Genomic DNA, 16,885 nt, shown 5'->3' with positions numbered 1-16,885 from the left:
TTAGAAACTAGCTTTCTCTAGAGTTAAATCCTGAGCATCATGCTCTCTCTAACTTCTGTGGCATTTTAATTAAATATATTGCTAAACAATTCTTTTGTGGGAAAAACAAGTTAATATATTAATGTATAATAAAGCCCATGATAATTATTTAATGAAGGAAATATTTGGTGATGGGGGGTGGGGAGAGGAAAACTGGTTTAAACAGTATGTCAATTCCAGACACCATTTTTTCTTAAAGGAAGTATCACCTTTTAACAGGATAGGCCACAAGTTTCCAATTGGCTTTAAAGGGTATATGAATTTTCTATTTTGCAATCATAGAACACATAAGCAAACTGAACCCCAGAAAAGACACACTCATTAGGCTCCAATCTTGAACCAGAGAATCCAGGCCTCCTAATACCTAGTACCAGCTTCTCCATACACCAGAAAAGATTCTGATCCTAGCCAAGTGCCATTAGGCGGCAAGGATAAGGATGATTTTGGTGTTTTGTTTTGTTTTAAAAAATCCTGAAGTATTTCAAGAAGAATACAAAACACATTTTGGATTAACCACTTTGTAGATTACCAATGAATAATTTTAAATCCCAGATGACTCTATTGTATATTTCTATACAACCTCTTTTGTTCCACTTCAACTATAAAAGCTCATGGAAAAGAAGCTAATGCTAATATTAAATGAGGATCACACATAATTAAGCTAAATCTGTTGAGGGGAATAGCTTATATTTTAAAAGGCCAATTGTAATACATTCTAGATCCAAATTAATTTCAAATTATCCACCATGTGAGGTTATATATACTTTTGAATGCTTGTACTATCATTGATAATTATGGGTTTGTTAAAAATGTTTATTATGAAATGATTCTTAAAAATATTAAGGGGTAAGATATTTTCTCTTTGAAGGAAAACAATATAAAACTGAAGTGTACGATGTTAAATATGTATATGACCCATCATAAATAGTATGGTTGAAAGTCATGAATTGCCTATGTCTATTTGCTCATATGAAATGTAATGTTAAGGATTCATTACATTAATTTCAGGCATTATGGCAATAAACTTAGATGTTCCTGCAAATGGTTTGCTTTGTCAGGATGTTTGTGAATCTGGAAAACATGAAATTTCATTTTTACCACCATATATAGACATATCTTAGTATTCAAAATGTCTGTGCACCTTTACATTTTTTTGGATTTTTTAGAAGTTGTACCTTAAATGAAAACCTAATACAGATTACCTCTGCCATATTATTAAAATGAATGCATAGTAATAGTAAACTCACTAGGTGAAAAACAAACAGGCAAACAAATATATTGTAGATGCCAATCTGCAAGAACTAATACTGTTTCAGATGGCTGGTGCTTTGTGACAGTTTGCCATGCTTTCCTATAACAAAAGCAAGAGTTTCATTTTAGCTGTGCTGATAGTCACAATGGTGAGGAGCCAGAAGCCTGAGGATGGTTGCCTGCAAAATCAACCTTCCCCTTTCAAGAGAAGCCTTGGGGCAGACACCTGACTATTGAGCCCACTCTTCTGAGAAACGTTACATCAAATACCTCAACAATGAAGCAGGAGGCTTTTGGAATCACACTGTCCTCCCCCATGGCATAGTGCAGAACTTAACAGGAAATGCAACTAGTCATTGGGTTAAACATAGTGCTGAAAGGATTTTTTTTAAGTGAGGAAAAACTCTTTAGTTAGCTATGTATTTCAGTATTGCATACTCTTGAATGGTCCGTGTGTTTATTTTCCCAATGTATTTTCCCTTCTACCTTTCAAAATGTTTTAATTTGATTGGAACATTTTATACAACCTATAGTTCTACTGGCATGCAATCTTGTCTTGTCAAGGTTTGTATACTAGTTGGTGTATTTTATCTTTGGCTTTACTGGGTGTGGTGTAACTTGGCTAGGTAAGGGAGTTGGCCAATCCTTACTAACCTGTCCTAAATCTTTAACTTACTTCTTAAACTTTAACGTGAGTAGTGTATTCCTTATCAGTCTCTAGTTCTGCTTCCTGTGCAGCTGAAACTCTTCAGGATAAGTGAAGTCATCAGCTATCGGATAGGGAAGCTTAATGCATCTGGGAAGTTCGTTTGGTTTACATGTGAAATGCCCTGGAGAAAATCCAGTAAGGTGTAGAAGAGATAGCGTGGGAGGAGGGAGGGGGGGAAAATCCGAGGAAGCTGCCGCCTCGGTAAATATTTCCAAACTGATTAGAAAGTTCACGGCCCCGTGATGAGGTCGAGATTTCAAGGACTGGTAATTCTTTCATTATTTCTACATGAGTAACACTTGAGACGCATTTAGGCTAACCCTCGAGCCCTCCAACCGCTCAGGGCCGAAAACCGCGCCTTGTGGGCGTGCAGGAAGAGCGCGCTGGAATCGGGCGCTGCAGACATCCTGGACCGCGGCATCTACGCGTAAGTAACACAGGCGCGCTCCAACGCTGGGAGAATGAAGTGGTTAACGCGTCTCCCGACGGGAGAAAAGTCACAAGACCAACTATTAGGGTCGCGCTCCTATTGGTCAGAGGAAAGATCCCGACTTTAGAAGGACTTTCCTGCTGGCTGGCTCGCCGCGTCCCCGGGGAGAGAGCGCGCGGCAGCCGGAGACTCGGTTCTCCGAGGGCCCTCGGCGGGCGGCGGCGGCGGCGGCGCGGGCAGGGAGCCGGGAACCGGGAGCCGGGAGCCGCCGCTCGCGGTGTTGTCTTCATTTCGTGCAATAAAGAATTGTCATTAGGTTTGCGTATGGCATGTGCCGTTACCCCACCGTAAAACTAAAATTAGCAAAATGTCAGGAATGGGAAGATTGATTCACCGAGATGCAATTATCATTTAAAAGTGCTTGATTGAGGTACTGATGTTCAGTGATTTATTCTGCATACCATATACATAATTAAAGTAGTGTAGTGGAGTAATTTATCAATCTAGTTGAGACTGGAGGGGTGAGGAGCGAACTGCTGTATGTTTGTTTTATTAAAATGCTCTGAGGTCTAGTCCCGCCCCCCTTTTGCAAGAGTGAAACTGATGATTTCTCCAGCTCACGAGGAGAGAGTCAACGGTTTGGGATTGTGAGGGAGAGAGAGACTAAGAGGGAAGGCAGCGCGAGGCAAAGGCAGAGGCAAGGACAAAATAAAGGGGAAAAAAGAAGGCAAGAGGCACGATGGTTCGTACTGCTTAGAGCCCTGAGCCTGTGTGCACCCGTTTTCCCGGCCACCCCCGCCTCCCCTCCCAATATCCTTCCACCACTCCCCCTGCCCCCCCCCCCCAACCCCCCGCCTTTTTACGCGACGTTTCAAAGGCAGTGAGCAGCTCTCCTTTTCCCATTCGTCTTCTGTCACTTCCTTCCTGGACGCAGTTTTCTGGACGAGTCTGGTTACTTTTAATCCACCGGCCGCTGAGAGCCACTCTCCCCTCCTCCTCCTCCTCCTCCTTCTCCTCTTCCTCCTCTTCCTCCACCACCTCCTCTTCCGAGCGGCCTTGGCGCGCGCGAATGCGCGTCCCCGCGCGCGCCTCCCCCGCGCGCGCCCCCTCCGCGCGCGTTCACACACACACCTCGTCTCCAGCTCTCTGCTTGCTTTGCTCGCAGTCACAGACACTTGAGCACACGCGTACACCCAGACATCTTCGGGCTGCTATTGGATTGACTTTGAAGATTCTGTGTGGGTCGGCGTGGCTGCATGTTTGAATCAGGTGGAGAAGCACTTCAAGGCTGGACGAAGTAAAGATTATTGTTGTGTGTTTTTTCTCTCCCTCTCTTAAGAAAGGAAAATATCCCAAGGACTAATCTGACCTGGTCTTCCTTCATGTGAGTACCTCTGACATTTCTCGAGGAAAATAGAAATAGCCTGGGTATTGTTTCTGAAATCTGCATCAGGATATGCCACAGCACTGGGTCTACCCCTGTGCCTTTTTTTGGAGGCTGAAGTTGAGGGTTGTTGTCCATTCTTTTCGTTAGATTCCATGATTTCCTTGTCTGTTGCTAAAAGTAACTTTTTGGATAGTCTTATCCGTTTGCCATCAGTTATTGAAATCACTCCTGACTCGTTCTTGTCACATCATTGTGTTTAAAGTTTCATGAAGTTAGTTCGCGTCATTAGCATGTTTGTTACGGTGGAGCATGTGGAGACTGGTAGATTTTAATATTTCATAGAATGTTCTGTGACCTTGAAGTACATGCCTTAAGATTTAGCCTGGAGTTCACTGTGGAGGGATGCTCCTCTGAGTCTCCCCAAGACTGATTTGCTCTGGTTATGCTTTTGAGCTGCTAATTCTTGGGATTAGTTTGAACTAAAGCATGGCTGTCTGTCAGGGTATACCTTTGTGCATCCCCTTCCCTTGCCAAAGTGCTGGCTTGATAGAGGGCTTCTTAATTGGTGTGGACAAAAAGTAACACCCTGACTATGATAGTCTATACATTTCACAGTTCGTATTGGTATTTCAGTATATGCATTGCTACTTAGGTCAAGTCAAATAAATAGCTGTTTTAACACAAACAATTTTAAGTCTCTTAAATTGCCTTCTGTTTGGACTTTGGATGAAAGTTAGCAAACTCATTGATAAAGTTTGGCATAAAGGATATATATATATATATATATATATATCACATTGTTTATTGTATTAAATATTATGCAAGTATTTAAATTTAATACTAATGTTATCTCCTTCCCAGAATATGGCTATTAATTCTCAAAGGAAATATTATATCTCAAACATTTCTGACTACCCTAGCTCCAGTAGTTATTTTTTTTGTGAGGGGGGGGGGGCTCTTTTTCTTCACAATTTAGAAATGTGTGTCTTTTGTATAAAATACCTTTATATGTAAATGCTGACAGTATAATAACTGGAATCGGGCTCTCTGCCAGTTCTTTAACCGGTCCTCAGTGAAGAACTGCTTTGACACAAAGTGGGTTTTACTATTGTGAATCTGAAACTAACTCGAACAGTAACTGTCTTGTGAAATGGCTAGTGACTGCATATATTTTCTAAGTGCTATAAAGGGAACTCCAGCCACCTTATTATACCAGTCCAAAAGAGTGACCAGCCTCTTTTTCACTGGCACCTTGCAATGGAATTGTGGTTGCAGACTAAAGATGTTTATTGTAGAGTATAATAAGTTGACTCCCTAGAGAATTGGTAAGACATGGAAATGTGACCACCTGTGAACCCCGTTTAACCTCTGAATTGAATATTAATTTTGCTTTAAATAGATTAACAATCTCCAATTTGACACTCAAATATCTTATTTAATTTTTAAAATAATGTCAGTTTTGGTTAGTCTTTGAAAATGTTCCGTATGTACCAATATGGTAGAAGCCGTATTTTTATTTCTCCATCAGTTTCAGTTAAATACAATGCAATTAGAAAACCATATTACATTCTTCCAATATATGCATGAAATTATTAAGTTCAAAGAAGTAGCTCTAAAGCAAGTGCTTCAGAACTTGACAGGTAACATGAAATATACGTATCTCATATCTCATCTCAAGGGGGCAAAATCTCGAAAATACCTCATTCTATTTGTAGGAAAGTACATTTGGCTGTATATTAGACTACTAACTCAATTCTAAAAGTTTTTTTGGTCAAAGGTAACTTTAAATTCAATGTTTGATTAAAATATGGTCTCCCAGTCAAGTTAAGGAGACAATAGTTAGCAGTTATCTTTACTTTAAATTTTGCTAAACTTTATAAAAATCTACTGTTTTTTTAGTAATATACTTCACGCAACTTTGGAGCATCTATGGCACATTTTGCAGACTTCTTACTAAAGACAATATTTTACTTCTTCATTAATTATGCTATTTATATTCTGATTGCTGTGTATGTGTGTGGGATATAGTGAAAGACAATATTAAATATGTAACTTTTATTAAATATTAATTTGTTCCTTCAGTTAAATAAAAAATGAGCACTGTATGCTAAAAAGTCAATTTTCCATCTTTCCTGAGCTGTTTAGACTTTAAAAGTATGCAATCACCTATATTAACTTTTCAGAATCCAAACACATTATCATTAAATGCATGAAATATAAATAACAAGAACTTTACTCCATCTGGCCTCTTTTATTCTTTGTCAACATATTCAGTTTTCAATATTTGAGGGAAATGGTTCATTCTAATAGGGAAAAGGACTAATGATTCAAAATTGAAATTGAAAAAGCATCATGTTTTATATTGTTCAGATTCCTATGAATTTCTTCCTTAGTCCTCACTTTATCAAATCAAAAATTGCATAACATTACACCATATCTTTCTGATAAGTGATTTATTGTATTTACATTTCTTTTATTAAAAACCAAGCTAAATAACTACAGGGCATATGTTAACATTATATTTCAAAACTTTCTTCTGTTTATTGTATTATATTTTGTGGTTTTATTTCTCAACTCTATGTGCGGTATATTTTGAGTCTGAAATCTCAGAAAGTGACAAAAATGGGGAAATATCTGTGCAGCAACACTTGTGCTACATAACAACAAAAAATAGTTATTAAACAGAGAACCCTGTCTTCAGGGGCATGATTCAAAACAACATGGAAGAATTTCATATGCAATTAAGGGTCACAGAGTGGACTTTAAAAGAGACTATTAATAAAGTTCTACTTATTTTACAAAAGCACAGCCTTTGAGAAAACATCACACAAATTAATATGTAAAACTTATTTTAAAATGCACATATTCATTTTACGAATATAGTGATTGCCCGGACACAATGAGAAGATTGAATAACTGATGTTCAGACTGTGTGCTGCATGGGGAAGGCTAGGTGATTAAGACCCTCATCCTCAGCACTGTACATTAATCTCAGGGGCGCGTGGACTGCCTTGCTCTCAGTAAAGCCTGACTGTTCACCGAGATCTGTCATCTCTAGGAAATCAAACCAGATTACAGAGGCGATTCACAAAACCAGGAGCGACAACAGGGTCTGTGCACCTTACAAAAGGCGGATTACCCAGTTCACGTGTTATTTTGATAGGTCAGAGATAAAAGCTGATTGTTGGGAAATGACAAGACACTCCAATTTCAAATGATTGCTAGCTAAGTATACCACGACCCTGTTGCTTCATCATTATGAAGAACCGTTCAAACAGCGGAAAACTCAGTTTTCAAATGACAGGCGTTCAATAGTGAAATAAGAGAAAAATGTCTTTTTTATATATGTCTTTATTGCTTAAATTTTAAGTTCCATCACTTCTTTATGAACAAAATCAAGTTCTGGCTGCTTATGGGAAGCAGTTATTATAAGGCTTAATTGCAGTGGACATTTTCAGAGACATTGTAGAGAGCACAAAACAGAATTTGCCAGAAATAAAACATACACTGATGGTATTGAGTAACTGAGCAGAAAACGCATAGTAGTCAATAGCCATTATGTGATTCTGTTACCAAATATGTTCTTCATAAAAATGTGTAATTACATAGTTATGAATCCATACATTTGAAATATAGCTTAATAGGTATGTATTGGTCAAATTATATGTATTTCATAAATGTTACATAAAGACCATTCTGTACAACAACAAAATATGATGTTTTCAGAGTTTATTTCAGAGAATAAAGTTTGGTTTACATAATAACATTTTGAAAATCCCAACTTTTTACACATCCAACTCTACAGTAATTTCTTGCTTCTTTAAAAATTGAAGTCCTTTTTTACCCAACTGATGCCTCCTAGTGTTTCACACAATAAAACACTAATGAGTCATCCATAAATGTAAACATTGCATTTTCATTGCCTACATCTTCTGTGATACATAAAATTAATATTTATGTGTTTAATTTTCTGTGCATTATAAGAAGGTAGGAAATTCTAGTGAATGAGATGTTTCATCTGAGTGGATTTATGGCACACACTTGCAGGTTTTCTTTGACCATAACAATATCTTACCAACTTTTAATAAGTTTATTACCTTCAGTTCCAGTTTATATATTCACGGTTTATGTTCACTCTTTTTCCAAGTGAAAAACATAGGCAGAATAGTATAGCTTCCATTTTGTAGGCCTGGAAATTATATAGTTGCATTCATTTGGAAATGCCTGATGGACAAATTGCAAAGGCACTAACCATTTACACTAAAATATGTCTAAAGAGATATAAAATTTTGCCTACTCTGTGTCTTGACCCTTGCATATATCTTTGTAAAAGTGCAATAAAGAAAAATAGGGTTTAGAAAAAACAAAGGTAAAGATAAATGCACAGATTTCCACTTTATTATCAAATAACAAAATTATACTTGCCTTGAGAGTACATTATTCTACATAATTGACAGAAGACTTTTTAGAACATAACTTCTAATGACCAGCAGATTGTCTTAATGAGATTGAAGTTAGTGGACACCAACTTAGTGTGAGTTTGATGTCATTAGGATGATGAGCATTGACTTTCGATATTTTTGCACTTCTGTGATTTCAGCTTTCTGACTCTACTTATGAAGATGGATACTTGAGTTTCTCAATAGTTTTTCTTTAAAATACTTATGAAAGGGAGGAAGCATTCTTCTAATAGATCTTAAATCTAAAGGATACACTAAAAAACCTGTAACATTTATGGGCCTCTTCCTGAGTTGTCATACAACACACATGTGCACAAAAACATTCACAAATTTCTTCCATTAAGACAAATGTTCAGAGCTTCCAAACTTAGACACTAAGACTAAATGAATGTAGTTCATTGCTATTACCTATATACATAGGTGTCATTTAGCTATCCTGGTTCAAAACCCACCACACTTCAATCGTATTTAACTCTCATGTAAGATTTTCTAATTTGGCTAATAATACAGTGCTAACACAATTCTGCTCATGTTGGACACATTTCAAAGAATGTAAGGGGGTGTAGTCCTTTCGTTCAAGGAAGCAAACATGTAGAAAGGGGTGGACCTTTCCCACAAGAGCCACATTTCTTCCCTTGGAGAATTGAAGCAAATATGCAGTATGTAAGTGAATAAGAGCATGAGAAAAAAAATAATTTCTAATGTGCTGCTGCAGTCAGTGAGCAAAGGAAACTGTCTGGGTTTTTTTCTAAAAGCAGTTATTGATAACCCTTCTCACACTGAATGCTGTAAAGGTCTATGGAAGTTTTGTAATTTTAATATTATTTAACGAGAATTAATTTTGCTCAAAACAAAAATTCAATAGTAACTATTTTACAAAACATATTGAGGCATAAAGAGAGAAAGGATCCAGAGGCACCCATTCCCTGTCTTTGAAGAATGAGTAGATAGCATCAGTGTTCTTTTTTGTTAGTTGTTTTCATGTATGCAAATAAAGAAAATTCTATGAAAGGGGTACCATTGTAAAAAATAAGATTATAAAAAAGATTACCCCAAATAGTAGTATTTCACATTTCTTTGTATTATTTTAATGTTAACTGCAGAAAGAAAAGCCGCATTGCTGTTAAGTATAAATATTATGTGATACCTGTTATATAAACCCATGTTTTGGTTTCAGGTGAATATGAGTAGCATTCATTTGTTATTAACCACCATAATGCATTTGTTGTACATTGTCATTGTATTGCCTGAGTTAAATCTCTGTAATTATTTTTAAATTATAGTAGCTAGTACAAATGAAGTTCAAAATACACATGAAGGGAATCTTTTGAGGACATTATAAAGGAAATTGGTGATATTACAAGCGATAAAAACAGTAAACCTATTATAGGCAGATTTCTGCAGGAATCATTACTCTTTAATAATGCAGGCATTATAGAGACTTTATTAATTCTTAATGCTGTAAATTTGAAATGAATGGAGCAATGTTGTTCATCCTGCAAGTGGTTGCTATTCATGTAGAATGACAATGCAAATCGTCTAGTAAATTTATTGAAATAAAGTACTTTAAACTTGTTTTTATAGACTGGAGAAACCAATCTCTGAAGCAGTCCTGGTGAGAACCTGCTTTTACCAAATAGCATCCTGAGCGTGGTCTGGTTTCCTTCTTGTATCTTCTTGTCATAGATAAGATGCACATGAATTCATATAAATTGTTCTCAGATACTACGGATCTCTAGCATATTGGTTTTAACAAGTGGTGGATATGGTCCTTAGAATGCAAATTGTTTGTTTTTTTTAAGCAACTAACTACTACCTCTCTCTTTTTTTTAATGTCTGTGATTATTTCAGCAAGTTAGGATGTTCAGGAAGCCAATGCATCCTTCCCCGAACCCCGAAGATAGGCAGCTTTGGCTTAGATATGCTTATGCATTTGCAAAATAGAAAATAGATTCACTGATGTAAATAAGTAAGGACAGACAAGGAAATTAGTCTACTACTTAATAGAGTAAACATGACTTTTTTTAACCTTCTAATTAATTGTTGACCATGCATGAGGTGTACAACCCAGGCTTATTATGGAAAGCTGGTATTATTGCTTAATGTAACATGAGGGAATTGGGATTTCTTTAAAGTAATTTTGAAGATGTGATTATTTAGCAGAAATATTCACTGGAGCATTTTATTTTTAGAAATCATGGTCACACAAGGAAGCCTTTATAGGACCGACTACCTAATTGCAGTCAAAATCTCTTGAATGAAAACACACACACACACACACACACACACACACACACACCCCACATTTTTTAAGAATATAATGCGCCTGTATTTTTCAGCTTTTTTCCACATTCTTTACATCTGAACAGAACATACGTGTCTAAGCAGATGTTTTAAGTTATAGCCTTCATGTAGGTGAGTCTGTAAATGTCCCATTTAACTTAAATGGCTTTGTGGGAAGGCAGTTTGAGGAGTTTAAAAAGAGAAAAAAATTTTCATATAAATTGTTCAGTTACTATAGTTTCAGCTCTTTCTTTTCAAAAACAGTAATTACACTCAGGATAAAGAAAGTAAAATATGCTCTTTTAATTCTTCGTAACATCCAGTTTCTAAGGTAGAGCTCTGGTGGTGGAGTTTTATTTCTGAATATTCAGGGCAGGTACTGGCAGCAGAGCTGCAGAATGAAACTCGCTGGCTGCAGACCAGATACACACACAGTGCCACATCATAAACTTCCCCTCTTCTGTCTCAGGGTGCGTGCAGCCCCAAGTAGTGTCCTCTTTCCCCCTGGCAGAGGCTAAGGAGCAGAGGGCCTTCTTCCTGGGCAGTCACTTTGGTAAAGGAAAAGCAGTGTTTTCCTTCTTTAAATTGAAAATTCAGCCTCTTAAATCACTAAGACATGAACTGCAAAGTGGATTCACTGTTTCCTTTTTCTTCCCATATAGCAGTTTAGAATGCATAAAACAATAGGTGTAAAATAGAAAATGAGGCCTCTCCCCCTCCCTCCTCCTCTCAGCACGTGCAGGCCCAATCAGATGTCTGTACTTTTTTTTTTTTTTTTTTTTTTGGTGTTTTGCAGAGAAAAATATAATGGTTTCTTTTCAATGAAGGCTGTGCATTATATTCCAGATATGTTAGGTCATTTTGTGATGCAAATTAACATTGAGTGTTTTTTGTACTTATCTCGAGAAATAGCAATAGTCCACTGCAGTATGTGGCACTACAGTAATTTTTATGGATAAACACTCACACTTTTAATGATTGCTAGGTCAAAATACAGAGTGCAAAGGAAAAACATGGGCTTTAGTTTTCAGATTTGGTTTATGCTCTTCGTTTGAAAGGTACAATGTAAGTAGTATGCTTATTGCCATACAAAGTAAATCAATTTCCAACTATCTGCATTAATATTCTTTGTATTTGAAAACTGTAGTCTGAAAGCTCATACTTCTCTTTGTAAAATAAAGTAAAAAATTGTTAAAACCAGTCTTTAATTACCAGTTACATTTTCAGTCGTTACCAATGTGATTTTAAAAAATTTCTAGCTGCCGCGGCTCCTTTCAATCAATAGTAGAATTCTCATTTGTGTGAAGTGTAGTCAGATTATTGCCAGCACACCTTGATCTAACTAGCCTTCTCTAATAAAAATGTATTAAGAGGGAGCCTTAAGTAGAAAGTGTTACTATATAATAAATATTTATTGAGACTTTATTTTTATACTAATATACAAATAGTGTTTAAATGCTAGTTTAGTCATTAACCCAGTAAATGAATTGTTCATTGCCTATATAAAACTTACCAAGTCAGACCAACCGTTAAATGAAATTTAATTTTCTCTTTAAAATATAGATAAGAAAGATCATTTTAATTATGTTTAAATATCAAGCAACTGTTTTTCTGTGGATGCAAATGTTTCCTAATAGCGTCAAGAAAGTAATACCACATAGATCTTAAAATGTAAATGTAATCCTAAGAGTATGATCACAATGGCCTATTCTTGCCATAGGTGTTATGAAAAAGGGCCCTACACCTGGCACAGTTTCAGGGCTCATTAGCCGGGGGGAAAATGTTAAACTTTTCTGCATATATTAATATACATAGGAGTCAGTAATTTTGACATTTATTTTTTACAAAATTAGGCATTCTATTTAAAATTCAGATTCAACCTTTAAAACTGCTTTTATGTAGGATATGGTACAAGACTTCTTGATCTTCTTGGAATTCTCCTGACCAGTAGGATACTTTGAATCATTACCACTCAATAAATATTGTTAGACATATTGTAAAGTTCCAGTTGTTTAATGTGTACTGGATAAAAATTTTTAAATAGGAAATAGATTTTTTTGCTATTTAAATATTATAAAACTGTACCTGATTAAAACATGAATCTCTTGGAGGTTCCTGGAGTACGTAATTCTCTGGGCAAGAATTTTAAAATATTTTAACTGTAAACCAATAAATTACCAAGTACTGTACTTTTTTAAGGTGCCTGATTTCCATTCACATTTGAGGAACCTCGTTAAGTATGGGTGGTCTTTAAGGAAAGGTGTTGTGGTCCAGAAAGTAGATCTTTTCACCCTTCTTCTGTAGCAGTTAATATGTTAAAAAGGCATAAATCCAGACCTAATTCCATCAGGATTTTTTCCTTAACTAAATTAAGACGAATAAACCTGGCTATTAAGAGAAAAAAAAAAGTGTATCCATTTGTTCATTTCTCACATTTATCCAAAGACCACTTAACAGTCTGTATAGGTTATAGGTTAAGGAAATAATTTTGACTACATCTTTCTTTCCTTTCACGGTTGAGTTTTTCTCCTCTTACATAAACCAAAAAGAAATTCCCACGATAACATTAATAGATTTGCAAAGGGCTGGGTAAAATACTCAGTCCCATTGCTTGTTTCCCAACGGCGCTTTGGTTGAAATGAATGGGGAATGTCCCTTCCAGGACTGTTTGATCTTTCTTGACTTGAGTTAGGATGAACGCTATGTGACTTTTTCCCCTTCTCTCGTTTTATAAATTTAAAAATCAAAGAATTCTTGACCTCACCCTTTTTTCTCAATTTTTATTGTTTTTGGATTCTCTTCTGAGTTCCTTTCTTGCTTCAAAATATTTGGTATTATGAGAAAGCAAATGCACTTTTAATTGTTTTGACTACACATGTGAGATCATTGAATTGTTTCAGGTGTTGACTTATTCTTACACTTGAGAGATTGATGTGGTTCATCAAAGCCCAATGCCATTTCATGAAAGAGCTCCAGACACACATCTTGAAACAGCAGACTATAGGATGGTGTCTTTGTAAGGAATCGCTGACGGCTTTAGAGTCAGTGGATGGTACATTTACGGCAAAAAATGCATAGCATTATGAAGTCTCAGGAGGGAGTAACAGCTATTGGACTAGTTGAACCGAGTTATGGCTTTCTTGATGTTCTGTGAAAACATCATTTTGGGCCAAAAGTCCAAAGTATGTGTGCATGCTTGGTTGTGTGTGTGTGTGTGTGTGTGTGTGTGTGTGTGTGTGTGTTTAGTGGGGATAGAAGGAGGAGAGCAAAAAATGTGAGACACAAAAAGCATGAGAGGGTAAGGATGAATACAAGAGAAAGAGAAAATCAGTTCTTTTGATTTGCAAGCATAAAGAGTTGAAGGACATCATTACCATACCTAATATCATTTCTTAAATGATACATATATGTGCTATTAGACCAAGTGGCCCATAAGCAATAGAGAATAATATTTAAGAATGAAGACCAAACTGAATAACTTCAAAATTCTGCCTCCCATTTACTGATTAGTGGCTTTAGGCAAGTTATTTAACCACCAGAAAGCCTCAGTTTCAGCATCTGTAAAATGGGGATAATAATACCACCTACCTCCTAGAGTTGTAAAGATTAAACATGATGATACATATAAAAGCACAATGTACTAGTAAGTGCTCAGTAATTAGTAAATTATTATCATAGCACCACATTATATTTTGATTATTTTATCTTCCTGCCAATGATTATCCCTTAGTGCTTAGTGGGATCATTATTTTGAAATTTTTTAAATAATACCTTAATTCTGTTAAAATTGGGTTACTTTCAGGGTAAGTCTCTAATTCTGATGCCATGGTAGGCCAGTATTAATGTACAATGTAGTTCTTCAAGAATATCAAAACCTATCACAGAATCAGATGTTATTAAATAAATGTTATATTATTTTTAGAACCATAAATGGAATAAAAGAAACAAAATTATTCCATCTATAAGTTTTAAAAGTCATTTATTGAAACTTCTGAATTTCAGGTAGATTATTGCTGAGTTTTAATAACAATTCAGGTTGGAGGAAGCGTTTGACGTACATAGAATTATTAGGTGGTTTTAATAGTGAACACAGCCTCACCAGGAATTCTAAAGGTTTTTATTTGCTTTAGCATGTGTATTAGCCACTTTTGAAGAATGAATTAATATTTCTTTTTTCATAATTTTGGTTGTATGTAATAAGATCAGTAGAATAAATGTATGATGACCAGGTGTCATTTACTCATCTTTCTATTCCTTCACAATCACGCTTGCAAATAATAGTTTTTTTATAGATATTTGTTGAATAAATTAATGAATTGTATTTACTAGTAAAGATAAAATGCATTTTAATAGTTAAAAAATAAGTAAGTGGCACTCCCATGTCATTTTTAACTTTCCAGATTTGAGGGATTATTAGTTTTAATGATAGTTCATCAACTTTGAGATGATGAACAAGTGAACTTATCTTAATTTGAGTATTTTTCTTCATGTGAGAAGAAATCTAACAAAGGACAGAAAATGCAGAATTTTACCTGATGATTACACCTTTTGATAACACAAAGGAACAAATTTAGATAAGATGTGGATGAAAATCGACCTATTTCTGGTCTCAGAGTCTGTTTACCACCTTTTTGTCCAGCTTTTATAGTCACTTAATTTCTCAAAGAAATTCCTATTTTGGATGACAGGTAATGTTGACGAGGCCTGCCCAGTTTAGACCACCTGTGGAGTTGCAACCTCTTGAAATTATTCTCATGCTCTTAAATAATGCCCCTCTAGTGTGCACCTTGCATTCAGCTTTCTGCCTTGCATTCAGCCTGGCTAAAGAGTGCTCAGTGCAAGGAATGCTTGCAGAGTGGACTTCCCTGTGGTAAAACAGCATGGACGGCTCCCAACACTGCAATCAAGGAAGCCTCTAAAAGCTTTAGTTTAAAAATAATAATAATAATGATGATGATGATGATGATAAATAATGTCTGCGTGAAGATGATGGAGCCCTCTAAGGCACATGAGCTTTGAGAATTATCCCATCTGCAACCCCCTCCCCCTGCTCAGTAGCCCTTTCCAGGGTTATGATTACTGGAAAATGGCTGTTAATCACCAGATTTTTTTTATTTTTCTACTGCAGCTGCTTCAGTCAGAGTAGTAATCTATTAAACAACTTGGTCTCCAGTTTAAAATTTGCATTGTATACTGTATAGAGTAAATTTTCATTGTAATCAGAGAACGTCCTCATACGATTTATAGAAGCATGTTTGTTTTTATGTATGGACCTCTCCAGTGCTGTTGAGCCAACTGTTTAAACAATACTGTTGTTGATCAGCATAAAATAAAATAGTGTAGTACTATTGAGTGCACACGGTATTTATAATAGTCACATTTGCAGAATATTTGAATTGTGGCATCTCTAGCACATGGCAGTATAATACCCACATAATTCATAACTTAACACAGATATTTAAAATTTGACTGAACTTCAAAGGGTTTTAGAAGGTTAGCATTCTTGTACCAGACTGTGGTAGAGTAATTTGGCCTCTTTTTTGACATTAATGCTTATTACATTTGCCATAATTTGAAGAAATAATCCAAAACCTGAGTCAATATTTAGTGCGGAAGGAGGACAAAACAGCTCTATTTAACAAAGGACCCTTTTAAAACACATTCTTATATGTAAAATTGACAGGCTACAAGAGGTGGTTGGATGAAGTTCATCATGTTGGAAAGAACGTTTCAATTAAAGTTGAACACTTTCTCTTCCAGGTCTTTTTTTCTTCATTTTTTATTTGCTGTGCCAAGGTATCCATGTGCGTTTTTCCACTGTCATCTGGCTCCTTCCCAGCAGATGCACACAATCTGTTCTGCTGTCACTAACAGGGTTCGGTTTATGAAGAGAATGTGTCAGAACATGCCACTATAGTCACTTTTACAGGTTTTTTTAAAGAGTAACTGAGAATATATGCATCGCCCTAGTTTTATTGTACTCAGCCTTTAAGAGATTTCGAAGAAACTTTTATAACATTCATCGACCAAAAGCTTTCTTCCAAACATATTTTTGACCAAATATTTGCTTTCCATTAAAAAATTTTAAGGTTCACAAACATCTCTAGTGATTAGCAATATGTATTGTATTTAAATTTAAGAGTAGGTTTATATAGTTCTGTCTGAAATCAACCAAATATTTTTATGAAAATATCAAATTTCCAATTTGATTACTTTATGATCAAATAATCTTCTACTAAAATCAAACATATTTTCCTACTCAAGTCAAAGCTTTATTTTAAAATATTGTGATATACAAGTTAGGGTATGGTCATAAATATGTTATT

At 35.8% G+C, this 16,885-nt stretch overlaps 1 protein-coding gene across 11 annotated transcripts in view; it reads left to right on the top strand.

The window, feature by feature from the left end:
• Window positions 1-16,885, top strand: part of MEF2C (myocyte enhancer factor 2C) — a 157,870-nt gene that overhangs the window by 16,861 nt on the left and 124,124 nt on the right. For 2 of the 11 annotated variants that reach the window (XM_070412305.1, XM_070412304.1), the window contains exons 1-2: window positions 3,057-3,171; window positions 3,769-3,813. The exons of 6 other annotated variants lie outside the window; for them this stretch is intronic. The gene's annotated coding sequence lies outside the window, so the exon portion shown is untranslated. Of the gene's footprint in view, window positions 1-2,212; window positions 2,427-3,056; window positions 3,172-3,535; window positions 3,727-3,768; window positions 3,814-16,885 lie in introns of those variants that run through there. 3 more of the 11 variants (XM_070412307.1, XM_070412309.1, XM_070412306.1) reach the window with 3 other exon arrangements.

Source organism: Myotis yumanensis, unplaced genomic scaffold (genome assembly GCF_028538775.1).
Source record: "Myotis yumanensis isolate MYYU_CA2020_CCGP unplaced genomic scaffold, mMyoYum1.0.hap1 SCAF_4, whole genome shotgun sequence".
In the NCBI taxonomy this organism is placed as follows: Eukaryota; Metazoa; Chordata; class Mammalia; order Chiroptera; family Vespertilionidae; genus Myotis; species Myotis yumanensis.
The sequence above is the reverse complement of the archived record's forward strand: the minus strand, read 5'-3'. Positions and strand labels throughout refer to the sequence as shown.